We start from the raw sequence: 27,511 nt of genomic DNA, 5'->3' as shown, positions 1-27,511 counted from the left end.
CCCCCCTCGGAGATACAAGCGTTTGGAGGAAAGGGGAGAGAGATAGGAAGGCGTCGAAGAAGGCATTGGGAAAGCATCTGCTAGGGGACTTTGTTCCTGGGTAGAGAGTCCTCGGAGGAGGCTGGTGGCCCAGAATCAAGCAAAGAGGAGGCCAGCCCGTTATCATCCCTCCATCAGGAACTGGCGGAAGTGAGATATGATTTACGGGCCCTGGCTGGACTGAGTGCTGCCTTGTACGGAACCACCCCCCAAGACCAAACTACACAGCTGGAGACCAAAGCAAGTGCCCAAGCCGAGGAGGGAGATGGACTTGATGCAGTACTGGCCCCCGGTGCGAATGCCCGATGACCCCGAGCTGGTTGGGGGTGGGCTACCAGGAGCTCCTGCTGCCCCGCTGAGGGGTGCAGATACAGTACCCGCACAGCCGGCACCATCGATATTGCAGGGCCACCAACCAAAGAGACCAGATGGCCCCCCCTCCAGGCTGTGCCACCACGATCATAAAATACATTTAGCCCCTTGTCAATTTAGTTTCTAAGAAGAATTCAGGCTTAATTTGATCTAATACCCACTTATTTGTCTTTTTGGCTTTAAAGCCCCCCCCCCCGACTTTTATTTCTTTTGCCTGCAATAGACCCTAACCCAAACATGGCTATGTGGTTGCAAGCGCCATAAAGAGGAGCTCTTTAGCCAGCACTTCTGTTTAGCCCTGCCCAAGACCAGACTCATTAAGAAAACAAAATTTATTAGCTAACAAAAAGTCAGTGATGCGCATGTCCTAAGAGCCCAAATTAAAAGCCACAAAATCCTGGGCTTGGAGTCTCTTCCATAACCTCCACCAGGTGGCTTTGGGCAAGTCACTCTCTGCTGAACTCAGCCATGGTGACCCTGGCCTGCCTTCCAGGGCTGTTGTTAGGCCTGCCTTGCAGGGCTGTTGTAAAGACAAGGGAAAGGAGCAAGAGAGGCGAGGAGCTTTGGACACCATGAAAGTGGAAACACCCCCCCCCCCCGAATCAGCGAAGGAAATGCCAGTTGTGCAGAGGAAGAATATGCTGTTTTATACTGCTGAAGCAGGGGACCATGTACCTCCATGGGAAAACGTAAAAAGAAAGATCAATATGGATCCCCTGGTTTTCTGAAGAGAACACCCCCAAACCCAGCATCAAATCACCTTATAAAACATGGATCCGGCCCTTCGGGGTGCCTTCGGGGTGCAAAGACGTGGCTCCAAGGCAGGGACCCCCGTGAAATCACATAATTTCCCCTCTGGAACTAAACGAGACCAGCAGGCTGCGGCACCTCGTGCCGTGGTCAAGAGGAGGCACCCCCCCCCCCAAATGCCATGTCCGCTGCTTTGTGGCACCACCATGCAGTAAAAACATGGAGACCTGTGAATCCTCCTTCCTCAGGATTTTGACATGGTGGACCCTGCAAACTCTTCGTGGTCTCACTCGACTCGTCCTCAGCCACATGAGTTTGGGGGGACCTGCTGGAAAATTCCTTGGGATTCACGAGGATCTGCGCTTTGGAATCAAATTGTTGTGCTCTTGCAGTGCCCCAAAGCAGTGAATGAATGATTTTTCTGGTACATCCTATGGCTATGAACACGACATGTGGTTCAATGGAGAGTTTTGTGTAATCCCATATAAAAATCCTGAGGATCTATTTTCATTTATGTTTTCCTTGACTATGCTTTGGAATCACATGTTTGCACCGTGGCCGGGCCATGAAGCAGTAGGTGCGTGATTTTTGTGGTGCAATCTGTTGCTGTGGTCATAATATGTGATTGGATGGTGAGTTGGGGTCCCCCACAGCCACGCAAAAATCCCGAGGTTGCATAAAGAGCGCCTTGAATGAATGTTTTTGTGCTGTGACAGCGCCCCGAAGTGAGGGGTGCGCGATTGCCACGGTGATGCCTCCAGGCTGAGAAAGGACCTCCAACGGGGGGGGGGGGAGAGACGGTGGTTTTCTTTTGTTTCAACGCACAAGTGCTGCAGCCTCTGGCAGGGCGAAGGCAGAAGCGGGTCCTTTTCGCTTTCTGGTTGAGTCCTCCGAAGGGTTAACGGGAAGGAGCCGCCATTCCTAGAGGGGCCTGGTGAGGGGAGGCCGCCCTCACTTCCTGTCCCAGGGTCCCCATTGTGTGTTGTGGGGCGGAGGGGAGAGCAGGCGGCGCTGGAGGACTTTCTGCAAAAGGGGTAAGTCCTGCAATGATCCCCCCTCTGCAAAGCGCCCCTTTGTTGCTCCCAGGCTCGGCCAGGGGGCTGCGTGGACCCCAAGGGGCTTTTCAGCTGCTCTCTGCAATCTCTAGCACAATGGCTTCTCTTTCGGCATCCGTTTATTTTTTTATTTTTTAATTTGCGTTATTTATACTCCACTTTTCTCGCTGAGACTCAAGACTCGGGTTGCACAGTGTGAGCCAATACAATCAAGCAGGGTAGGGTTGCAGACCTTTCAAAGCAAGCATAAATCTGAATAAATACTGCTGAAACAAAACCTAAGTACTTTGACATGAACATACTAATTGATACGGAAACTCGCATTAGGAGCACATCACTACCAATAGACAGTACGCAGTAGAATAGTGTATAGCCCCAGTCCCTTTCCCACAGCATCTGATCAATCCATTTCTTATGACCTAGTCCTGTAATCTGCGTAGAAAGCCCTCTTCAATACATCAGTCTCGCATAGCAGAGTGGGGGCTTCCCTGACCTCCCCAGGCAGGCCTTTCCAGGAGGTGGGGGGTCCCCCAGAGAATGCCCAGGTGTGGCCAGAGGTTGGTTGGGCTCATTCTCAGGGCGGCCCCTGCAGGAGGGCCTGTTTGGATGAGTGAAGCTGCCGTGGTGGGACAGAGGCAGCCCTGTTCTTCCTTGCAGTTCTGGGATCGCAAACTTGGGCTTCGGGAGGGTTCCCCTCTTCACTCTGTTGTGCACTGAAGGTCCAATTCTGCCCACAGACTCAGCACGGCTCTTCCTTGCCCGCAAATCTGCTGTCTTCTGTGTGGCTTCTGCAGCCCGGCTCACTTCCGTTGCCTTTGCTAAGGTAGGATCTTTGGCTTTCAGAAATCGCCCCCCCGTCTTGAATTCATGGACTCCTGGGGGCCCCTGACCCCTTCTGAATGCCTCAGCAAGCCCTGGGAAGTCACGTGTCGGACTTGGGCCTCTCAGAGCGGCCACAGGACCTCCCCTCTGGTGCCAGCAGGACGGGTGTGAGAACAAAGCTGCCACCAAACGCAAAAACTGACTATTAGTGCAAATAATGTTAAAAATTGGGCAGATGGCACTTTGGGCCAAAAGGAAGAGCGATAAAATGATAACCCTTGAGGACACATTTTGGCGTGGTAACGCAGGCTGGTGGTTCTGGGGGTCTTCAGCATCCAGGCCGAGGCTGCCTTGCTGGGAGCAGTTCTGGGTTTCATGGCATCCATCACACCTGAGGGGCCCATCTCAGGTAATAGCAGGCCCCACCTCCTGCGCAGGGCAGACCCTCGATCTGGTGTTTCCCTCTGAGCAGGAGGAAGGAGATCTGAGGGGGGTGGTATGAAGACACCCCCTTTCTTGAGGGGAGATCACTGCTGGGTGGGATTTCAGCTCACAGGGAGACCAAGACTGCGCAGGGCTGAGGGGCCGATTAAGACAGTCTGCCCCTAAAGCTGGATGGGTCCGACTGGTTTTCAGGTGTCACTGGGGGATTTTTCAGTCTGGGAACGTGGATTCTCCTGCTGGTCTGGTCGACTGGCCACGCCCTGGTTGACCTCTGGAGTGAGGAAATGACCCAGGCGAGCGCCCTGCTCTCACCTAACAGGACAAGGGAGAGGGCAGAAGCTCTTCGCCAAGCCTGCTCTCCGGCGGTGATGGCGGCCACGGACGCATTTAGGCCACCGTTTGGTCTGCGCAGGGGGGGCCAGTGGTGCTGTTCCGGTGGTCAGCGGCCTGCTGGGGTCTGGCCTGCAGGAGGAAGGAAGTCGGCAGCTCGGGGGTCCTCTGTGACCTTTTTGCTCAGCACTTTGCAGATAAGACCTCTGGCATCCGTTCCAACATGGACTGCGCATGAGCAGTGACAGGGCCAGATGGGGCCGAGGGGGGGGGGCAACTCATCCAGCTGTTTGGGATGCCTTTCTGTTTATTCAGTCTGAGGATGTGGACAGACTCTGTGGAGTTTTCAGGCCAACCTCCTGCTTCTAAGTCCCTTGCCCTTCCTGGGTAATTGCCTCTGCCAGGGCAGGATCCAGCCCCACTTTGGCCTCCTGCAGGGGGGGGGAGTGCAGAGGAGGGTCCGGCTGTAGGGGCAGAAGCCCCCCCACCTCTGCCCCCCACGTGGCCGCATCAGAGGGGGAGGGGAGGGCCTGGTGGGGCTTTTTTTCAAAGGGAGTGTCTGAGGGGAGAAATTCCCGCGAAGGGTTGAGAGGGTGGAAGGGGAGCCGCAGCCTTGGAGATGCCTGTGGGGTGACCTGCGGGCACAAAGGAGCCTTGGGGAGGGGAGGGGGGCCAGGGAGGCCAGTGGGGCAGCTGCGGGGGCGCGCTAAGGTTTAGATTTGGGGAGCGGATGCAGGGGGGACTCGGCAGGGGGGAAGCCTGGGGCAGATCGAGGGAGCTGAGAAGGGGGGCGTAGAGTGGGGGACGTGGACTGTGGCCCCAGGCCCAGGAAGGGCCACCCAGGTAGAGGGGGAGGGCCTTTTCCGCATGGGTCCTTAGCCCCTCAGTTCATGCCTTCGGGAAGGGGGTTTCCCCCTCCCAGTTCCCCCCCCCCCCGGCTTTCCTCCCATCTCCCCAAACCTCCTCTGTTGTGAAGTTTGCAATCAAGCCCGCCTGGCTGCCGCTTCGCCTTCCATGCGCCCGCCCCAAGGGCACCCCTTTCTCCTTCTCCCTTGTGAATGTGTCTCTTTTTTTCTTTTCGTTTTTTAAATTAACAGTTAAATATGATTTATTTATTTATTTCGGGCTCAGTGGCCAGAGACGTGGTACTTGACTGGCGCATGTATAAATCGGAGTCTCAGACCTGGTCTGTATTTCCAGGAGGGAAAGCCTCCCAGACAGGAGAGGCAGAGAGGAGAGAAACGTTTCCCCTGCAGGGCTAGTTTTCTCTGTGCAGGGAGTCCAGCAGTCCATCACCTCAGAGGCTCTTCCACCCCCTGACCAGCAGAGTCCCAGATGGTCTTGGCTTCCCTCAGAGGGGACGAGGGAGAGATTTTGTCTCCAGGCAGGGCCAGGGGCTCCTCTCCCTGGAAGGGACCTGCAGTTTGGGAAGGAGCATTTCAAGGAGGGGAGGGGGACGGGTGAAGGAGGAACGGGGGGAGGGGATGTGGGGCCAAACCCTTCTGAGCCAACAGGGAACCCAGTTTCTCGTGCTGTGCCCTAAAGGCAATGCAGAGAGAGGTTCCCTGAAGGGACTGGCGCAGGAGATACGTGTGTGTACTAAAAAGGGTTTCCCACCCTCTTTCTTTCTCTCCCTCCCAGGCAGCCATGAAAAGGCTCCCTTGATGGCTTCTCCACCGTCTCCTCCATTTGGTGAAGGGAAAAGACCAGCCATGCGGCCAGCTCAGGTACGGAGGGAGGTGGTTACTGGGGAGTTGTGCAGGGGCTGGCATAAATACTTCTTGCCCTTGGCTGTGGCGATACGAGAGGCCGAGGCTGCCCCCTGAGAAGGCAGGAAAATGGCCACCCCCTGCCTAGGATGGCAGGTGCAGGACGATGGAAAAGGGTTTGGTCCTTTGCCCCATGGGCATCTCCGGCCTCTTCCCACAAGCCTGCCAGCCCCCTGCCAAGGAGGGCCACCCCTCTGGGCCCCCAGTGCCCCCAAGGAGAGCCGGGAGTGGGGAGCGAAATGCCCCCAAGGGGCTCCCCTCCTCTTTGTGTTGGCCTTTCTGTATTCATCCCCCTGTGTCTCTATCCCCTCCCCGGTCCCATGGACCAGCTTTCCAGTGGTGTAAAGATCTTCCTCCTCCTTCTCCTTCCAGAGTCCGGTGTCCTTTGAAGAGGTGGCTATGCGTTTCACCCGGGGGGAGTGGAGCCTGCTGCGCCCGGCCCAGAGAGCCCTGTACAAGGAAGTCATGCTGGAGAACTTTGGGATCGTGGCCTCTCTGGGTAAGGGTCCCTTTCTCCTGGGCTGCCTCCTTCTGGTGGGAGGAGTGACTCTGAGGAAGACCTGAATGAGGAAGGCTGTAAGCCGGCTGTCTCCCCTGGGCCCAGTGGCTGATCTCGGCCACCCTCCCCTGATGTGGGAGGAGTCCTGGCTCTCCTTGTGGAGGGGGAGCCCCTGCCTGGCAGCCCTGGGCCTGGGCCACGTGAGCGGCGTCAGAAGAGGTGCAGAGTAAGGCTTGGTCATCGCTCCGTTCTGGGCCTTGCCTTACGTATGGGAGTCCGCCTCCTCACCTCCTATCACAGCCCCTCTAGCCATCCGGCTTCCTTTTTGTTTGTGAGGCTCACAGCTCTCCCTTTCCCAAGGCCTTTGCTTTCCAATCTCTGGGTTCATTCTGGTGTGTACTCACACCCAAGTCATCTATTCCAGACTCAGTTTAAAGAAAAGATAAATGTATTAGCTTATTTAGTGTTTGCTAAAAGCATAAATCACTCTTACCCAGGCCAAAAGCATTAAAATAAGAAAATCTTTCCGTTGCTATATGATAAAACCAGCCTGTCCACAACTTGAGAGCTGGCTCCCCAGGCACCTCTGTTTGGCATCCGTTGTCGCTTTTCTCACCCACTCCGTCAGACTGCGAGCCCCCTCCCCTGCCTGGCTGCTTCGGCAGAGGGGGGACATGCCAAGGTGAGGAATAGCCTGCAGCTTTCAGCTTCTCTCTGGCCTACTTCCGTCGTGGTCTGAGCTTGGTCGAAGGAAGCTAGCTCAGAGAGGAAGGAATGGAGCTACTGTGTTTAAGCCGTGTTTATTTTCCAACTGTTTGTCCATTAGTCCCAACAAAAAGGTTTCTTGTTTAAATTGTATATTGATCTTCAACGTTTTTGTATTACCATATGTATTTGTGACCAAAATGTTTTTGATTTAGGTTAAGTCCACCAAAGATGATAAAATGTTCCTTCATGTTGTTCACGTTTCCGACAAATTTTTTAACATACTTTTACTCATTTTTGCCAATTTGTCAGGAGAGAGATACCACCAATACATCTTTTTGTAGAAATTTTCTTGAAGTGTGGAACTCAAAGTGAATTTGAGCCCCTTTACCCGGCCATTTTCCTACTGGTCCATTTGTATTTTATACCCAAAATTTTTATCCCCTTTTTGCCACACAATCTTTCACACATTCTTCTTCCGTTTCAAATTGCAACAGAAGTTTGTACATTTTGGAAATAACGTGTTCATCATTTGTACAAAGCACTTTTTTAAAAAAAACTCTGTCTTTACATAACCAAAGCCCCATATTTTTTAATCTGATTTAAACCTTTCTAGGAGTTGAGCATAGAAAAACCATTAACATTTGTAACATTTAGCTATTAAATTCTCCCTTGTCTTCTCTTTACAGTCTCCTTGTGAGAATTCTAGTTAGTCTCTATAAATCAACCATCCCTGTTTAGTTATCATTTTATGTGAGAGGGGACCCTGTGTTGAAATCCAAAGCGGTGTCTTCTGTGATAATCTCAGTTTGTATTTATTCCAAATTCTCAAGATGGTTCTCCTAATATAATGATTTTTGAAGCCTTCGTTGACCTTTACCATACCACAAATTAACACGCCGTCCAAATCTCCGGTCATGACCTTCCAAAGTCCTCTCATTTCTCAGAAGCATCCATTCCTTCATCCACATTAGACATGAGGCAACGTAATAGCGCTTCAAACCTGGTAAACCTCAGCCATCTGTACCTTCGTATCTTACAAAATTTTATATTTAACTCTTGTTTTTTCCCCTTGCCATATACATGTTGAAATATCCTTTTGCTACTCTTCAGGATCGGTGGGGTGTGATCTAATTCCCCCCCTTTCTTATTCTCCCTCCTTCTCTCACTATGGCCCGCGGGGCTCACACTTTCTCCCCATTGCTCCATCGCTGGTTCCCTGCCATGGAGGCTCCCCACGTCCCTCTCTTCATCCCCTGGTTCTCTGGCTCCTGCCAACCCCCTTTCTGTCCATCTCTCCGGCATCGTTCTCCCTCTTGGATTTCCAATACATCATCTCGGATTCTCCTTCCCTCTCTCATTCAGCACAGCTATTATAGACTGGCCATAACACCGTATTGATGAAAGGTTTGAGTAATTCTTGAATCAGGACTAATTTAGTAGATACTTAAAGGATTTTGTCCTACCAAAAGTTCTGATTGCTGGCTGCCTTTTGCATTTTCCTGTCTGGCTTGCCTCCTGTCTCGCCCTTGGCTGTTAATGATAGTCAACCCTTTTAAAACGATGGCCTCATTATTGCATGGGAAAATACCCCACCTATATGCAATGTGTGTATGCAAAGGCTCAGGTCCCAAGAGACCCAGAGTTGCAGGTGCTTGTGTGAATGCAAAAATACATGTGCCACACACAGACACGCCCATCTTGGTAGATGGTTCTTGACCCAATACTGCACTCCGCCTCACCCATGTTACTTGTCTCTTCTGCATTTCTGGAAGGACAAAGTCAAGCCACCTTGAAATTGCTGGATTTATTTGCACCCAGAAGAGTTATGATTTTGTTTTCCCCCCCTGATAAAAAGGACCTCAAGTTGCCAAACCTGAACTCATATCCCGGCTGGAGGAGGAGGAGGAGGAAGAGCTGTTTCTCCTGATCTCTGATGAAGAGGAGGAGTTGGCAGGTAAGTGCTTCGACCTGTCTTGGGACTGCGTGTTGCCTGCGCTTCCTTCCCAGGGCTGGTGGGTTTCGGTGGGTTCTCAGAAGAGCTTGGCTGAGTTTTGAATGCTGAAATGGTGCCTGGAGATCTAGAACCTCTGAAAATAGGCCACTTCCTCCTCCCAAGACCGATGCCAAGCCTAGCCAAGGACTGCCCACCTTTGAGAGGTTTCCAGGCAAGGTTGTTTAGCAGCCCTGTTACCCCAAGATCCCTTTCCCTGGAGCAGTCAGGGATTGATCCTGGACCCTGTGCCTGCAAAGCCAAGCCTGTGCTTTATTGCAGAGGCACAACCCAAAGCAACCCCCCAGAGCTCTCGAGTGAAGACATCCGCCCCCCGCCCCCGCCCCCCCCCCCCGCTGCCGAGAGCAGTGCTGTGATGTGTTGGAGGACTCCAGTCAGGCCTCATTCAGATACAGCCATGAGCGTAAGAAGCCCTAAGTGTCTAGTGAGCTTTCAAATAATAAATTATTTAACTCCTGGCAAGACGTACAGCTCAAAGAACGTTTTAGGTTTGTTTCCAGCTTTAGTACACAAGACATGCAGTTCCAGTTGTTAGGATGAGACACACAATTGGAATATTGGGATCGAGGGGCACAACTTGTTTGAAAGGAATAGACCCACAAGGAAGGGTGGAGGAGTGGCCCTATATGCCAAGGCTGTATCTACTTGCGAGGAAGTGCCTGAACCTGAGCATGGAAGGTCAGCTGAGAGCCTCTGGGTGAAAATAAAAGGAGAAAGAAATAATATCAACATGACATGATGGTTTATTTGACAGTTCCCATGATCAGATTTCAGCTGGAACTTTAGAGGAAGAAGAAGAAATGAATGCCGCGCTGGTCTGAAAATTTAAAAAGTCACATTTAGGAAATGAGAGGAGGGCTGCGTAACCATGGATGACTATAAACAACTTTCCAGTGTCGTCTTGCAGCTATGATGGTTCTCTGACTCAATAGGAATGGACACAGATCCTGGTGCTGGGCTCTCGTGGCCCTTTCTTACATGTCCGGGGTAATGCCACCCGCCACTCTGGGGTCAGGGTGGAATTTTCCTCCAGGACAGATTCACCACCTATCACGGAGGGTGTTTTTTTTTTTGCCATCCTCTGGGCATAGAGAAGAGGCATAGAGGGAGGTTGGGGGGAGGGAGAAAGCTGTGGATTTCCTGTGTTGTGTAGGGGGCTAGACTTGATGACCCTTGGGGTCCCTTCCAGCTTCTTTCCTCTGTGTGTGCTTATAGAATCTTTCCTTCCATTCTAAGACTTTATTAAAACATGGTGAGTCCAAGAAAGTTTTTTATCAAAAGATAAGCTGTCCAGGAGCCCCTCCCAAGGAGAGGCTCCCAATCAGTTCTGCTCATACTTACAGCTTTTTTCTGAGTGCTCATGTCCCTTATTTTTACCCTGGGGAATGAGAGATTTACTCTGTGGTGCCTGGTTTTAAGTTACTAGACCACAATTAGTTCATCCTTTTTTCTGCCTTTTCCTTCCCCTTCCCTTTTACAACTGGGGTTGGCATTTTATGGCCACCGTCTAGCTCAAAGGAGAACTACAGTTTGTTTTATTTATTTTATTATTTTATCATATTTGTATTCCGCCATCCCTGCAAGCAGGCTCAGGTTAGTGGGCAACCACACTCCAGGCAGAAGGGTCAGCTGGCACAGGGATTGCACATCCAGTGGGTGTGCCCCCTAGTCCGTTGGCCACCCACTAGGACATCCGAGCAGACAGAAAATGAAAAAGGTAAGACTCATACCCTCTTTTGCTTTGAAGCCCTACCTCTGTGGTGTTAAAGAGAGAGGCAGAAATAACTCAGGGTTCTTGTCAACATTGGAGTACGTTCTTCTCCATCTGTCTGGCCTCCTCTCTTCAGACCGTCTGCCATGTGCCATCAGTCGCCCCTATAAATTCACCCTGGCAGAAAAAGATAAAACTACTGGTTCAATTTATGATGGAAGATCTCTATTGCATGTTCTCTCTCTTTTGTCTCCTGGGCTACATTCATTACCATGCAAACGGCTACTCTGCCCCTCTTGAAATTTAGAAAGAAATTAAAAGGTTAGGGGGAGAAATGGCTGCAGGCGGTTGGAGTTTAATGCCTCAGCATTCATAACCCCACAATCACACCCGGTTTCTCTTTCTTCAGCAGGAGGTGTGTGGGAGTCTGCAAATGAAATGAAGAAGCATCCAGTGATGGTGAAAGAGGAATTGTATTCAGATGGGAAAGAAAAGGCTGAATATTTTGATGGACTGAAGAAGGAGGAGGGAAAAGATCCGAATGAAGGGGGGAATTCTTCCGGTCTATTAGAGTGGAGTGACGTACAGGAAAACCTATACTCAGGCAAGAACAGTAATGAACTCACTGCAAGCAGGGAAAATTTCTCCAACAAATCAGATATTAATATTCAATGGAGCACACATAACAAAAAGAAAATATTTCAGTTCCTGGAGGGTGGAAAAAGCTTCAGTTGCAGCGTAATGCTTTCTTCCCAGCAAAGAATTCACTCAGGGGAGAAACAGTATAAATGCCTGGAGTGTGGGAAAAGTTTTAGTCAGAGTGGAAGCCTTTCTTCTCATAAAAGGATTCACACAGGGGAGAAACCCTATAAATGCCTGGAATGTGGGGAAAGTTTTGGTCGGGGTGACAGCCTTTCTTCTCATCAAAGGATTCACACTGGGGAAAAACCATATACATGCCTGGAGTGTGGGAAAAGTTTCCGTAAGAGTTCAGATCTTATCTCACATGGAAGGATTCACACTGGGGAGAAACCATATACATGCCTGGAGTGTGGGAAAAGCTTCCGTCAGAGTGGAAAGCTTACTGTCCATGAAAGACTTCACACTGGGGAGAAACCCTATAAATGCCTGGAATGTGGAAAAAGCTTCAGTCGGGGTGACAGTCTTTCTTCCCACCAAAGAATTCATTCAGGGGAGACACCATATAAATGGCAAGAGTGTGGGAAAAGTTTTAGTCAGAGTGGAAGCCTTTCTTCTCATCAAAGGATTCACACAGGGGAGAAACCCTATAAATGCCTGGAATGTGGGGAAAGTTTCAGTCACCGTGGAAGCCTTTCTTCTCATCAAAGGATTCACACTGGCGAGAAACCATATAAATGCCTGGAGTGCGGGAAAAGCTTCCGTAAGAGTTCAGACCTTATCTCACACGAAAGGATTCACACTGGGGAGAAACCATATACATGCCTGGAGTGTGGGAAAAGCTTCACTCACCGTGGAAGCCTTTCTTTTCATCAAAGGATTCACACTGGGGAGAAACCATATAAATGCCTGGAGTGTGGGAAAAGTTTCTGTTCGAGTTCAGGCCTTACCTCACATGAAAGGATTCACACTGGGGAGAAACCCTATAAATGCCTGGTGTGTGGGAAAACTTTCAGTCTGAGTGGAAAGCTTACTGTCCATGAAAGAATTCACTCAGGGGAGAAACCCTATAAATGCCTGGAATGTGGGAAAAGCTTCAGTCGGGGTGACAACCTTTCTTCCCACCAAAGAATTCATTCAGGGGAGAAACCATATAAATGCCTGGAGTGTGGGAAAAGCTACAGTCAGAGTGGAACGCTTGCTCTCCATCAAAGAATTCACTCAGGGGAGAAACCATATAAATGCCTGGAGTGCGGAAAATGCTTCAGTCAGAGGGGAAATCTTAATTCCCACCAAAGGATTCACACTGGGGAGAAACCATTTAAATGCCTGGTGTGTGGGAAAAGCTTCCGTTCTAGTTCTGTCCTTATCTTACATGAAAGGATTCACACTGGGGAGAAACCATATAAATGCCTGGTGTGTGGAAAAAGTTTCTGTTGGAATGATAACCTTTCTTCCCATCAAAGAATTCATTCAGGGGAGAAACCATATAAATGCTTGGAGTGTGGGAAAAGTTTCTCTCGGAGCAATAAGCTTACTTCCCATCAGAGAGTTCACATAGGATGAAACCCATGGAAGTGCTTGAAGTATGGAAGGGTTTTACATCAGGTAATTTGGCTTTCAACGTTTGCAGGCAGTGATATAAAACACCATACTGCTACTGAACTCTTTTCTATTTTTGCTACTACAGACTAACACGGCTAACTCCTCTGAATCTATAATACCTTCTTTAAGAACATCATATGGTACAGGAGATTTATTGATGACATCATGGCGCTCATGCAGAACCCTTGGCACAGTTGATGAACCAAATTAATTCTGATACTCCGTTTACATGGAAGGGCAGTACTGAAAGTATAGATTTTCTAGACGTCACAATTTACAAATTGACTCCAGTTAAATTGGGTGTTCGACCCTTCGGAAAGCTTACAGATAGACCATCGTATCTACATTTTTCTTCCTGCCATCCGCTTCATCTGAAAAAGAATGTACGCATCTCACAGTACTTGAGAATTAAACATAATTCATCTCGAGGGGACGATTTTGACTTTGGTGGTAAGATTCTGGATGGGACTTTTTCTCGTAGAGGCTACCCAGAAATGGTTATTAGGGCAGCTTATCACCGGGCTTGCTATATGCCATGGAGCGATTTACTAGTTCCCAAAATTAAAAGGGACAGTGAGAGAATCAGATGGGCAATTGAATTCACTAATGTGGCCCCAGGGATTGTCCCTAAACACTGGCACTTGGTTGCAAGTATAGATGGCTGTGATATACTGCTATCTATTGGGTTTAGAAGAACAAAGAATCTGAGAGACATATTAGTCCATTCAGCTATGGAGGAATCCCCTGATGTGAGCCAGATACCTTAAGGACATTATCCCTGTGGAAGTTGTAACATTTGTCCACTTGCTCTTAAATTATCAGAGATTATTAATCCTACCACAAACAAACCATTATATTCCTCAGCCTTTTCAACTTGTAAAACACCTTATGTAGTGTATTTAATACAGTGTAGCTGTCCGCTATTATATATTGGCTGTACTACTCGTCCTTTAAAAACTCGGTTGCAGGAGCATCTGTTGAGAATAAGACATAAAACAATAGAAGCACCCCTTGTAGATCATTTTATCCTGGTCCATGATACACAGAAGGACCTAAAAGTGTCGGTCCTGGAGGTTTTGGATACAACGAAATATGGTATGAGGTCTGAAAATGCGAAACAAAAAGTTTTACATCTAGAATCTTGTTGGATTTTTTGCTTAAATACCTTAGCACCATATGGTTTGAATAATGAATTAGACCTTACTTGTTACCTATGAATATGCTTTGTTATTAGAACGTGCAGTTCTCCTTTAAGAAACAATAAGCTTAAATTACATCAAAGTTGTGGATCCACCTGCAGCGCCAGACCGACCACAGAATACCGATATGGTGGTGTGAGATTTTTTGAAGCTTGTGCTGTAAGTAACTCTTCAGGATAGTTCATTTTAATGATGTTTCTTCCTTAAGGATATTGTGGACTGGTTATATATTATGTTATTCAACAGAAAAAAATATGCCTGTGAAGAAGCAATAATGCAAAACGGGACCAGACAAGTACGTTAGCGAAACCCATAGGCATGACCATTCACAGGTTCACAGCTTCAGCGTGGCAGCCATAGTTCCACAGCTCTGCTGCTTCACATATTTCATCTTGGCTTTCTGAAGCTTCAGTGTCACTGGTTATTTCATTGCTTGGAGTGCTTTTGCACCGTTGTGAATGTACTCTTATGAATGAATAGATAATTTAAGATATATTGTAGAAGGCTTTCACGGCCGGAGAACGATGGTGGTTGTGGATTTTCCAGGCTGTATAGCCGTGGTCTTGGCATTGTAGTTCCTGACGTTTCGCCAGCAGCTGTGGCTGGCATCTTCAGAGGTGTAGCACCAGAGGTGTAGCAGGTCTTTTGGTGCTTCACCTCTGAAGATGCCAGCCACAGCTGCTGGCGAAACGTCAGGAACTACAATGCCAAGATCACGGCAATACAGCCCGGAAAATTCACAACGGATAATTTAAGGATTGTATTGTCGAAGGCTTTCACGGCCGGAGAATGATGGTTGTTGGGGGTTTTCCGGGCTGTATTGCCGTGGTCTTGGCATTGTAGTTCCTGACGTTTCGCCAGCAGCTGTGGCTGGCATCTTCAGAGGTGTAGCACCAAAAGACAGAGATCTCTCAGTGTCACAGTGTGGAAAAGATGTATCAAAGGAATTACTGATCAGATGGGAAAGCTTATGGAAAAGCATAACCTTCAAGCAGTATTCAGACCCACCCGAAAAATACAACAGATGCTACGATCAGCAAAAGACAGCAGAGACCCCCTCACCTCTGCAGGAGTATACCGTATACCCTGCAGCTGTGGACAAGTTTACATCGGGACCACAAAGCGTAGCATCCAGACAAGAATAAAAGAACATGAAAGACACTGCAGACTTGGACAGCCTGAAAAATCAGCAGTGGCTGAACATAGCCTAACTCAAACAGGGCACAGTATCTTATTCCAGGACACCAAAATACTGGACAACACTTCCAACTACTTTGTCAGACTGCACAGGGAAGCCATTGAAATTCACAAGCATAAGCAAAACTTCAACAGGAAAGAAGAAACCTTAAGAATGAACAGAGCATGGGCTCCAGTTCTGAAAAACACCAGGCCAACAAAACACTCCACACCCGACAATAGCCCTGCAGAGAAGATTAGCACATCAAGCACCAATCCATATGCAAAAGAACCTCCTCAGGTTACAGTGAAGCCTCCCGCCATTAGCATTCCACACCCTGGGAAACTCTTACAGAATGACTCAGCTCAACCCCACCCCTCCTGAGTAGATACAAATGACCTACATCTTTTCCACACTGTGACACTGAGAGATCTCTGTCTTTTGGTGCTACACCTCTGAAGATGCCAGCCACAGCTGCTGGCGAAACGTCAGGAACTACAATGCCAAGACCACGGCAATACAGCCCGGAAAACCCCCAACAACCATAATTTAAGGATTGTTATACATTTCTCCCACCATTTGGACGAATTTGTATATGTTGTATGGTACTGAAATATTTTGTATATATATTGTAGTATGAGTTGTATGAAAAGATTTGAGACACTTTTGCACTATTGACTCTTTAAAATGATAAAAAATGATACTTTATTGCATTGTATATTTTGCTTTGAGAGATAGCCAGGAGAGGGCCAGCTGAGCCAGCAGGTGCCCAAAGCGGGATCGGAGGCATAAGAACATAAGAACATAAGCAAAGCCATGTTGGATCAGGCCAGTGGCCCATCCAGTCCAACATTCTGTCACACACAGTGGCTAGAAATCCAGTGCCATCTAAAGGACTGTCAGTGAGGCCAGGACACCAGAAGCCCTCCCACTGCCTTCCTTCCAGCATCAAGACAACAGAGCACCACCTCCCCACAAAGAGAATACCATCTATCTCCTGCGGCTAATAGCCACTGATGGACCTCTGCTCCATATATTTGTCCAGTCCCCTCTTGAAGCTGGCAATGCTTGTAGCTGCCACCACCTCCTGTGGCAACGAATTCCATGTGTTTATCACCCTTTGTGTAAAGTAGTATTTTCTTCTATCTGTTCTAACCCGACTGCTCAATAATTTCATAGAGTGCCCACGAGTTCTTGTATTGTGAGAAAGGGAGAAAAACACATCTTTCTCGACCTTCTCTAACCCGTGCATTATCTTGTAAACCTCTATCATGTCTCCCCTCAGTCGTCTTTTCTCCAGGCTAAAGAGCCCCAAGCGCCTCAATCTTTCCTCATAGGGAAAGTGTTCCAACCCTTTAATCATTTTAGTTGCCCTTCTCTGTACTTTTTCCAGTGCTATGATATCTTTTTTAAGGTGTGGCGACCAGAACTGTACACAGTACTCCAAATGAGGCCTCACCATCGATTTATACAGAGGCATTATGATACCGGCTGATTTGTTTTCAATCCCTTTCCTAATAACCCCTAGCATAGCATTAGCTTTTTTTATGGCAGTCGCACACTGTGCTGACGTTTTTAGTGAGTTATCTATCATGACTCCAAGATCTCTCTCTTGGTCAGTCTCCGCCAGTTCAGACCCCATCAACTTGTATTTATATTTTGGATTTTTGGTTCCAATGTGCATTACTTTGCACTTGGCTACATTGAACCTCATTTGCCACATGGATGCCCACTCTTCTAGCCTCGACAGATCCCTTTGGAGTGCCTCACAATCCTCTCTGGCTTTCACCACCCTGAACAATTTCGTGTCATCTGCAAATTTAGCCACTTCACTGCTTAATCCCAATTCCAAATCATTAATAAACAAGTTAAAAAGCATTGGACCCAATACCGACCCCTGTGGCACCCCACTGCTCACCACCCTCCACTGTGAGAAGTGCCCGTTTATACTCACTCTCTGTTTCCTATTAATTAGCCAGTTTTCGATCCACAAGAGGACTTGGCCCTTTATCCCAAAGCTACTGAGCTTACTTAGGAACCTTTGATGAGGAACTTTGTCAAAAGCTTTCTGGAAGTCAAGATAAACAATATCTATCGGGTCTCCCTTGTCCACTTGTTTGTTCACTCCCTCAAAGAACTCTAACAGATTGGTGAGACAAGATCTTCCCTTACAGAACCCATGCTGAGTTTTCCTCATCAGCTTTTGGTCATCAATGTGCCCACTAATTTTATTTTTGATAATAGTTTCCACCAACTTACCCGGTATTGACGTCAGGCTGACTGGCCTGTAATTTCCCGGATCTCCCCTGGAACCTTTTTTAAAGATGGGGACAACATTAGCTACCTTCCAGTCCTCAGGAACAGATGCAGAGTTTAATGACAGATTACATATTTTTGTGAGGAGATCTACAAGTTCACACTTGAGTTCTTTCAGAACTCTTGGATGTATGCCATCTGGGCCCGGTGATTTATCAGTTTTTAAATTATCTAGCAGTCGCATAACCTCCTCTCTCGTCACCTCAATGTGACTCAGGTCTTTCAAAACCCCTCCCAAAGTCAGTGCTTCCAGAGTGGGCATGCACTTCTTATCTTCCACAGTGAAGACCGAAGCAAAGAATGCATTCAGCTTCTCGGCCATTTCCCTATCACCCTTTAGTAATCCTTTTACGCCTTGGTCATCCAAGGGCCCCACTGCCTCCCTAGCTGGTTTCCTACTTCTAATATATTTAAAGAATTGTTTATTGTTTTTCTTTATGTTCTTTGCAATATGCTCCTCATATTCCCTTTTTGCCTGTCTGATCACAGACTTGCACTTTTTTTGCGACCCAGAAGGAGGAAGAGAAGAGGCATTGCAGGCCAATCCACAGGGAACCCTCAGGCCCCAAGCTCCATGCCGACAGCTGTGCCCTCTGAGGACCAGGGGGCCTCCTGGCCTGGGCTCTGGTTTGCGATGACCCAGAGAGCCCAGGCCAGAACCAAAGACTCCGGGTCCCAGGTCAGTGGAGGCTGGAAGTGGCTGGCAAGTGAGAGGGGAGAGGCTTGGACTCTGTGGGGTGAGGGAGTAGTCTCCTTTCCCCTGAGAACTAGCAGGTTTGCAAGGGCATAGACACTGAGCTTCAAAGCACAAGAGATAAGACACTCTGGATACAGCAGGCCTGTGAATACAAGGCAAGTTATAGCACCAGCAATATATCAAGACACAGCATGGAACAGTGGTTCAGCACAAGACACTGGTTTATAGCAACACATCAGCTGAAAATAATGGCCTGGATGGGTGACAGACCTGACATTTCTGCCTCCCCAAAATTAGACCTCTCCCTTTTACCCAGGTCTAGGTTTATCAGGATAGCGTTTCTGAAAGTTTGAGATGAGTCTGGGAGCATTCATGTGTGAGTGTTCCACCCATTCTCTAAAAGATTCATCAAAGTCCTTCTACCTCACTAAATAATAAAGCTTGTTGTGTTTTATTTTAGAGTCTAGGATACTTCATAGTGAACTTGTCCATCCACTAGGATTGGATGAGGGGCTCCCCATTCTGGGTGCCATTGGTCAGGTGGGGGAGCCTTTTTCAGAAGGCTGAAGTGGAATACAGGATGGATTTGTCTTAAGTTCTTGGGGAGTTCTATTTCAACAGTCACTTCATTGATTAATTTCTTAATAGGAAATGGTCCTAAATATCTCCATCCTTTTTGCTTTTATATTTTTTGTGGAGATGTACACAAAATCTCCTGGTTGCCGTGTCCATTGTTCAGAACGTTTACTGTCAGCAAACTTTTTATAGTCCTCTTTTGCTTTGTTCAGAGTCTTTTGTATAATTTCCCATCGGGAAGTTAATTGAGTCCACCATTCTCAAAAAATCTCCTGGTTGTTGGGAGTTCGGAGCTGTTGCAAAAGGTAAGGCTGTTCCCTCATAGCCTTGCACTGTTTTAAAAGGAGAAGCTCCTGTAGAGCGGTGTATTGAGTTGCTATACGCAAAATCAAGATAATCAATCCAATCATCTTGTTGATAGTTGATGTGACATCTTAAGAACTGTTCCAGCACTTGATTTGTGCCTTCTGATTGCCCGTCACTCTCAGGATGATAGGCGGAGCTAATTCCCTATTCAATTCCAGCAATTTTGAAAAGCTCCTGCCAGAAGTTGGCAACGAACTGTGGGCCCCTGTCGGATATCACCTTATTAGGGAAGGAGTGCAGTTTGACCACGTGTTTCATGAAATGGCTGGCCAGTTTCTTAGCTGTGGGGATTGTAGTACACAGAACAAAATTAGCTTGTTTTCCACCACTACTAAAATGACTGTATATCCTTTCGAGGGGGGAAGATCTATGATAAAATCAATTGAAATCACAGCCCATGGTCTAGGAGGGGTCTCTAAGGGTTGCAGCAGTCCAGGGGGTTTTCCCTTCCTTGATTTCCCCATTATACACACTGGGCATGAAGCTACATATTGAAAAACATCTTTTCTCATAGCTGGCCACCAGAATTGTCTCTGTACTAGATACAGGGTTTTGAGGTACCCAAAATGTCCAGCAATCTTTGCATCATGGCATTGTTGTAATATTTCTTTTCTCAGGCTAGCTGGAATGTATAATTTGTCCATTCGGTACCAATTCCCATCTTCTTGTGTTAGATCAGCTTTGGGTATTTCCCCCCCTCCTTTTCGGTTTCAGCTTTAGCTCTCTCTCCCCATTTGGAGAGATCCGGTTTTGGGATGTTCTGCAGTTTCACAGCTTGGCTGCGTGTCGTCACCGCTCCTCCCAGTTGAGCTGGTGAAAAAACTGTATCAATTATCTCCTCCCTTTGGCTGTCATGTTGGGGCATGTGCGAAAGCGCATCCGCTAAGAAATTTGATAGGCTGGGGAGGTACTTCAATGTAAAGTTGAACTTGGAAAAGAATTCCGCCCACCTTAACTGTTTGGCATTTAATCTGCGGGGGGTGCACAACACTTCTAAATTTTTGTGATCAGTCTACACTTCAAAAGGAATTTTGGCTCCCTCCAACCAGTGCTGCCAGGTAGTAAGAGCAAATTTAATAGCAAAAGCTTCCTTTCCCCATACGGTCCGATTGCATTCAGTTTCAGTGAATTTCTTGGAAATATATGCACAGGGATATAACTTTCCCTCCTCATTCAGTTGTAGGAGGACCCCCCCCCCCCTACTGCAATGTCACTAGAGTCTACCTGGACCACAGATTTCCAGTTCTCATTTGGGTGCTGCGGAACCGGCTCTGAAGTAAATAGTTTCTTCAACTTTTCAAAAAGAGTCCAGTAGCACCTTTAAGACTAACCAATTTTATTTTAGCATAAGCTTTCGAGAATCAAGTTCTCTTCGTCAGATGCCTGATACAGAGACAGTCTCTGTATCAGGCATCTGACGAAGAAAACTTGATTCTCGAAAGCTTATGCTAAAATAAAATTGGTTAGTCTTAAAGGTGCTACTGGACTCTTTTTGATTTTGCTACCACAGACTAACACGGCTAACTTCTCTGCATCTTCAACTTTTCAAAAGCCTCTTGGCACTCTACAGTCCAATCTAACTTAGCACTAGGCTTTTTGCCTTGCAGACCCCTCCCCTTTGTTTTCAACAAGTCTGTTAAGGGGAGAGTGATTTAAGCAAAGTTCTTTATGAATGGTGGGTAAAAGTTAGCAAAACCTAAAAAAGATTGTAACTGCCTTCTCATTTTGGGGGGTTCCCACCCCACAACGGCTTGAACCTTTGCTGGGTCCATTTTAACTCCCTTGTGCGAAACTCCAAAAAATCTAGCTCCTCTTTGTGGAACTCACATTTAGATAGTTTTACTGGCAGTTTGTGGTTCTTTAAAGTGGTCAGCACCTTTTTGACCAAGTCAACATGAGATTCTTTATCCGGAGAATAAATCAACACGTCATCTAGGTACACGACCACCCCTTTGTACAGGTATTCATGCAACACTTCATTAATTTAGTTCGTGAAGACCCCCGGAGCCCCTTGGAATCTGAATGGCATGAGATATTCGAATTACCCCAGGGGGGTATTGAATGCAGTTTTCTATTCATCCCCCTCCCTTATTCTCACTTGAAAGTAAGCATCTTTTAAGTCCAGCTTTGAGAAAATTTTCCCTTGCGCCACCACACTGAGCAAGTCTTTAATCAAAGGGAGGGGGTACACATTGGACATAGTTCCTGAGGACTGGAAGGTAGCTAATGTTGTCCCCATCTTTAAAAAAGGTTCCAGGGGAGATCCGGGAAATTACAGGCCAGTCAGCCTGACGTCAATACCGGGTAAGTTGGTGGAAACTATTATCAAAAATAAAATTAGTGGGCACATTGATGACCAAAAGCTGATGAGGAAAACTCAGCATGGGTTCTGTAAGGGAAGATCTTGTCTCACCAATCTGTTAGAGTTCTTTGAGGGAGTGAACAAACAAGTGGACAAGGGAGACCCGATAGATATTGTTTATCTTGACTTCCAGAAAGCTTTTGACAAAGTTCCTCATCAAAGGCTCCTAAGTAAGCTCAGTAGCTATGGGATAAAGGGCCAAGTCCTCTTGTGGATCGAAAACTGGCTAATTAATAGGAAACAGAGAGTGAGTATAAACGGGCACTTCTCACAGTGGAGGGTGGTGAGCAGTGGGGTGCCACAGGGGTCGGTATTGGGTCCAATGCTTTTTAACTTGTTTATTAATGATTTGGAATTGGGATTAAGCAGTGAAGTGGCTAAATTTGCAGATGACACGAAATTGTTCAGGGTGGTGAAAGCCAGAGAGGATTGTGAGGCACTCCAAAGGGATCTGTCGAGGCTAGAAGAGTGGGCATCCATGTGGCAAATGAGGTTCAATGTAGCCAAGTGCAAAGTAATGCACATTGGAACCAAAAATCCAAAATATAAATACAAGTTGATGGGGTCTGAACTGGCGGAGACTGACCAAGAGAGAGATCTTGGAGTCATGATAGATAACTCACTAAAAACGTCAGCACAGTGTGCGACTGCCATAAAAAAAGCTAATGCTATGCTAGGGGTTATTAGGAAAGGGATTGAAAACAAATCAGCCGGTATCATAATGCCTCTGTACAAATCGATGGTGAGGCCTCATTTGGAGTACTGTGTACAGTTCTGGTCGCCACACCTTAAAAAAGATATCATAGCACTGGAAAAAGTACAGAGAAGGGCAACTAAAATGATTAAAGGGTTGGAACACTTTCCCTATGAGGAAAGATTGAGGCGCTTGGGGCTCTTTAGCCTGGAGAAAAGATGACTGAGGGGAGACATGATAGAGGTTTACAAGATAATGCACGGGTTAGAGAAGGTAGAGAAAGATGTGTTTTTCTCCCTTTCTCACAATTCAAGAACTCGTGGGCACTCTATGAAATTATTGAGCAGTCGGGTTAGAACAGATAGAAGAAAATACTACTTTACACAAAGGGTGATAAACACATGGAATTCGTTGCCACAGGAGGTGGTGGCAGCTACAAGCATTGCCAGCTTCAAGAGGGGACTGGACAAATATATGGAGCAGAGGTCCATCAGTGGCTATTAGCCACAGGAGATAGATGGTATTCTCTTTGTGGGGAGGTGGTGCTCTGTTGTCTTGGTGCTGGAAGGAAGGCAGTGGGAGGGCATCTGGTGTCCTGGCCTCACTGACAGTCCTTTAGATGGCACTGGATTTCTAGCCACTGTGTGTGACAGAATGTTGGACTGGATGGGCCACTGGCCTGATCCAACATGGCTTTGCTTATGTTCTTATGTTCTTATGTAGACACATCATTTATTTCACGATAGTCCATACACAGCCTTAGCCCCCCCATCCTTCTTTTTGCAGAACACAGGTGCAGCATGGGGGCAGCTGGCAGGGCGTATGAATCCTCGCGCTAAGTTTTTGTCAATGAACTCTTGTTCCTCTCTTTCTGCTGGGCTCATAGAGTACAATTTTCCTTTAGGCAACTTCTCCCCTGAAAGTAAGTCAGTAGCACAGTCTGTAGCTCTATGAGGGGGAAGTTCATCTGCTTCTTTTTCATCAAACACTTGTTTTAAATCCCAGTATTCGAGGGGAATGGCTTTTTCCTCCTCGGTGGTTAACAACACAGTTTCTAAAGGGGAGGGTGGTTCCCGGCCCCATCTCTGGGTCCACACATGTCTCGCACACTGTTCTCCTTTGAAATACACTTCTCCGGTGGACCATTTGATAACAGCTCCCCAGCACTAGGGCATATCTGGCAACATCCCTGACTACATATGTTCGATTTTCCCAATTGTTTCTATGCCCGTCGGGGTGGGTTCAGTTCTATAACCAGCCGGATTCATGCTGGATGCATCCGTTTGCTCAAACACTACGGGGTCCTTGAGTTCTACCACGTTCAACCCTAATCCTGTGACCAGGGCTGATGATATTAAGTCCCGAGTGCATCCTGAATCTACTAACACTTGGGGTCCCTTTTTTCGGGTTAAGTCACTGGCATAAACAGGAGGGCCCCTTTTTCTCTCACCTCTTGTGGTTTCGACTCTGTTGGGACCTGCCACCGGGCCCTTTTATGGCAGGTCTCTCTCGTTTCCCGAAGGTGGGGTGAGGCTCTCCTCTGCCTGTCTTGGTGCCGGTTCCTCGGCATTCCCAGGACCCTCATTGGCTTCCAAGCTGGTCTCAGGCCTCCCACATTTTGGAGGCAATTTTTGGCAAGGTGGTTTAGGGGGGCCCAATGGCTTTGGTGCACTGCGGCCCCTTCCCACTGGGGCTGGCCATGCAGGGCATTGTGCGGCAAAATGTCCAACGCCTCCACGTTGTAAGCATAGTTCCTGTCTCCAGCATAAATCCCTCTCAGTTCCTAGTACGGGAGGTTTTGGACCCAGCGGGGCACATCCTCTCTCTTCAGTGGTCAGCTTCCTTGCTGCCACGTGTTGCAGCGTTCCCACCAGTTTCACTACTTGGTTTCGATTTTCGACCTCGCATGCTAGCTGGATCCATCCTAGCAAGGTTTGTAGGTCATCTTGCATTAGCACCTTAGCTAATAGGTTGGCATTTAGTCCATTTCGGAAAAATTCAATTTCGAGCCCCTCATGGTAGTCATGTACCTTGGTGGCATATCGCTTAAATTCCGTGGCATACTCTCATACGGACCCTTGTCTTATGGTCTTTAGCTTTGTACAGGCCCTCTCTTCCGCTAAAGGGTCTTCAAATTGAGCTCTTAGAGCATACACAAACGCACTTAAATCATACAATTCTGGTGCCCCCGCCTTGTGTAAAGTCACATACCATGCGGCTGCGGGCCCCCCCAACTGCGAGCCTAAATGGGTCACCCGACTATGTTTGGTTGGGAATAAATGTCCCCAGTCCTGGAAAAATCCCATCACTTATACTATAGAAAATCCCAAGTCTTCTGGGTTTCCATCAAACCTGGCTCCTACTCCCTGATTTCCTACTGGTTGCTGGACTGGGGCGGCTCTGAGGGGTGGCTGAGCAGGTCCCTGCACCAGGTAGGGAATTTGCTGTGCCACATTTACGCCATATACAACAGGGGTGGGTTGAGCCACTACCCTGGGAGGTCATTGAAGTGGTGGTGCTGGTGCTTGGACCCCCACCACTCTCCAAGGGGGGTATATTATGAGGCCTCCGAACGGTGGATGGCCCATTTGTAATCCTGTCCCCGTTGGGACTACGATAGGGGCTCCCTGAGGCTGAAAGCTCCTGAGGACTCTCATCCCTGTTGTAGCGGCCGATGCTCCTGCGCTTCTTCCAGTAGGCGGGATGCTCATCGCTGTGGTTCCCCCTTGTGGGCCACCCACTCTTCTTTGAGGTGGTAAATTGGGAGCTATCATTAGGGGGGAGTTGAAACTGGAACCTGTAGGTCCCTCGCTACTCTCACCCCTGTTGTGGTGATTGGTGCCCCTGCCCTGTTCACTGCGATTGGAATGATTAATGGCCGAGCTCTCTCAGCTTGGCCGACCCCTGCTCCTCAAGGTGGCACATTAGAGGCAGTCACGATTACGGGAGGCTGAGCAAGTGTCCCTCTCCCCGCTCCAACTATTCTTGGAAACTGCATAACCGGGGGAATCCTTGGCGCTCCTACTGGAGGCACAGGAGACATCAAAAACAGCCTTCCCCTCCCAGAAGGTTTAATCCTATCATGTTCCTTGGACCAATCTGTGGAGCTCTGAGTTCTGAGAACTCCCTGAATAGTTTACATGCTTCGTCTAGACAAAGGAGAGAGGCAACAGATTAGGAACGAAACAGAGTATTCTCCTTTCCCCTGAGAACTAGCAGGTTTGCAGGGTCAGAGACACTGAGCTTCAAAGCACAAGAGATAAGACGCTCTGGATACAGCAGGCCTGTGAATACAAGGCAAGTTAGCCTTAGCAAATTTAATGTTCTGTGTGATCACCTAGGTCAGCAATAAATTAATCTGGTTCTGTAGAATTTTAATATTGTGCTTTGACCTGTCGTGGGACTGTGTGTTGCCTGCGCTCCCTTCCAAGGACTGGTGGGTTTCGGTGGGTTCTCAGAAGAGCTGGGCCGAGTTTTGAATGCTGAAATGGTGCCTGGAGATCTGGAACCTCTGAAAATAGGCCACTTCCTTCTCCCAAGACCATTTCCACCTTTGAGAGTTTCCAGAAAAGGTTGTTTGCCAGCCCTGTTACCCCAAGATCCCTTTCCCTGGAGAAGTCAGACGTTGATCCTGGACCTTCTGCATGCAAAACAAAGCCTGTGCTTTATTGCAGAGGCACGACCCAAATCAACCCCCCAGAGCTCTCGAGTGAAGACATCCAGCCGAGAGCAGTACTGCATGCGATGCTGAAGGGCTGACACAGAGTGTGCCAATATAACATTCTAGCACCTTGCAGCTGTGCTGGAGGACTCTGGGTAGGCCTCATTCAGATACAGCCCTGACCGTAAGAAACCCTAAGTGTCTAGTGAGCTTTCAAATAACAAATAATTTAACTCCTGGTGAGAGGTACAGCTCAAAGAATGTTCTAGTTTTGTTTCTGGGTATAGTACACAAGACATACAACTCCAGTTGTTGGGATGAGACACACAATTGGAATGTTAGGATCGAGGGGCACAACTTCTTTGAAAGGAATAGGCCAACAAGGAAGGGTGGAGGAGTGGCCCTATAGGCCCAGGCTGTATCTACTTGGGAGGAAGTGCCTGAATCTGAGCCTGGAAGGTCAGCTGAGAGCCTCTGGGTAAAAATAATAGGAGAAAGAAATAATAGTGATATTATGGTGGGGGTCTTCTATATATTTATTTACTTGAGTGGTTTCTACTTTTCCTTTCTCACCTAAGGGGATGGGAGGGAAGGTGTGTTCTAGATCTTCCGGGTCACCTGGCCATGTGGGTAGAGCCTTTCCCCCAAAGCCTCGATCGATGGCCCCTGTCATGGAGCTGGAGACCGGGGGGGGGGGGCAATCCCGAGTGAAGGCCACCACTCATTCAACGTGGCAAGTGGACTGGTCCTGCCCAGCTTCCGGTGCGATCCAGCGGTGCCACTGGGGAGTCGTCTCTCTCTGTCCAGCATGCCTGAATCTCCTCTGGGGAGCCTGGCCTGGAATGGGGTCTGCAGGCCAGAAGGACAGGAAAAGGACGGACGGTGAGAAAGAAGGGAGGGTTTTGAACCGGTTACGGTGCGCTCTGCCAGGTTGCCTTTCACCTCCATTCAGTTCACCTCTGGAGAAAAACTGTTAGCTCTAATGAAGGGACCCCTCTGTGTGGAGTCCAATGTGTGGCTCTCTGGTGTTAGAGACCAACTAGACTTCCACGGAGGGAACTTCCGAGAGTCAGAGCTCCCTTCGTCAGACACACGGAGTGGGGAAAGGTGGGAGACTCTGAAATCCAGACAGAGGGCGGGAAAGGGATTGGAAAGAAGTGTCAGGAAGCTTGCTATACATAGGATTTTTCTCATACTACAGATGCTAATTTTACACACTTTGCACCCATCTTCTATCCAGCTAATTACAACAGTATTGTAGCTACAGAGGAGTTAGCCATGTTAGTCTGTGGTAGCAAAATCAAAAAGAGTCCAGTTGCACTTTTAAGACTAACCAATTTTATTGTAGCATAAGCTTTCGAGAATCACGTTCTCTTCGTCAGATGCATGGTACAGAAACTGGTCAAATATAGAAGAGGAGGGGCTTCTCTCCTCCTCCCCCCCTCTTCTATATTTGACCAGTTTCTGTACCATGCATCTGACGAAGAGAACGTGATTCTCGAAAGCTTATGCTACAATAAAATTGGTTAGTATTGTAGCTAGTTTCCTGGACCTTCGAATGCCCGCTTTGAGAGCTAGCCGGGAGAGGGCCAGCGGAGCCAGCAGGTGCCCAGAGAGGGGATCGGAGGCGACCCGGAGGGAGGAGGAGAAGAGGCGTCGCTTGCCAATCCACAGGGATCCCCGGCCTTGACTCCGCTGCTGCCTCCAAA

The 27,511-nt window shown here is 48.0% G+C and overlaps 1 pseudogene; it reads left to right on the top strand.

Annotated features, from left to right (window-relative positions):
• Nucleotides 1-27,511, top strand: part of LOC129326934 (zinc finger protein 208-like) — a 64,676-nt pseudogene that overhangs the window by 26,883 nt on the left and 10,282 nt on the right.

Source organism: Eublepharis macularius, chromosome 4, assembly GCF_028583425.1.
Source record: "Eublepharis macularius isolate TG4126 chromosome 4, MPM_Emac_v1.0, whole genome shotgun sequence".
NCBI classification, from domain to species: Eukaryota; Metazoa; Chordata; class Lepidosauria; order Squamata; family Eublepharidae; genus Eublepharis; species Eublepharis macularius.
Note: the sequence above shows the minus strand (reverse complement) of the source record. Positions and strands in the feature narration are given on the sequence as shown.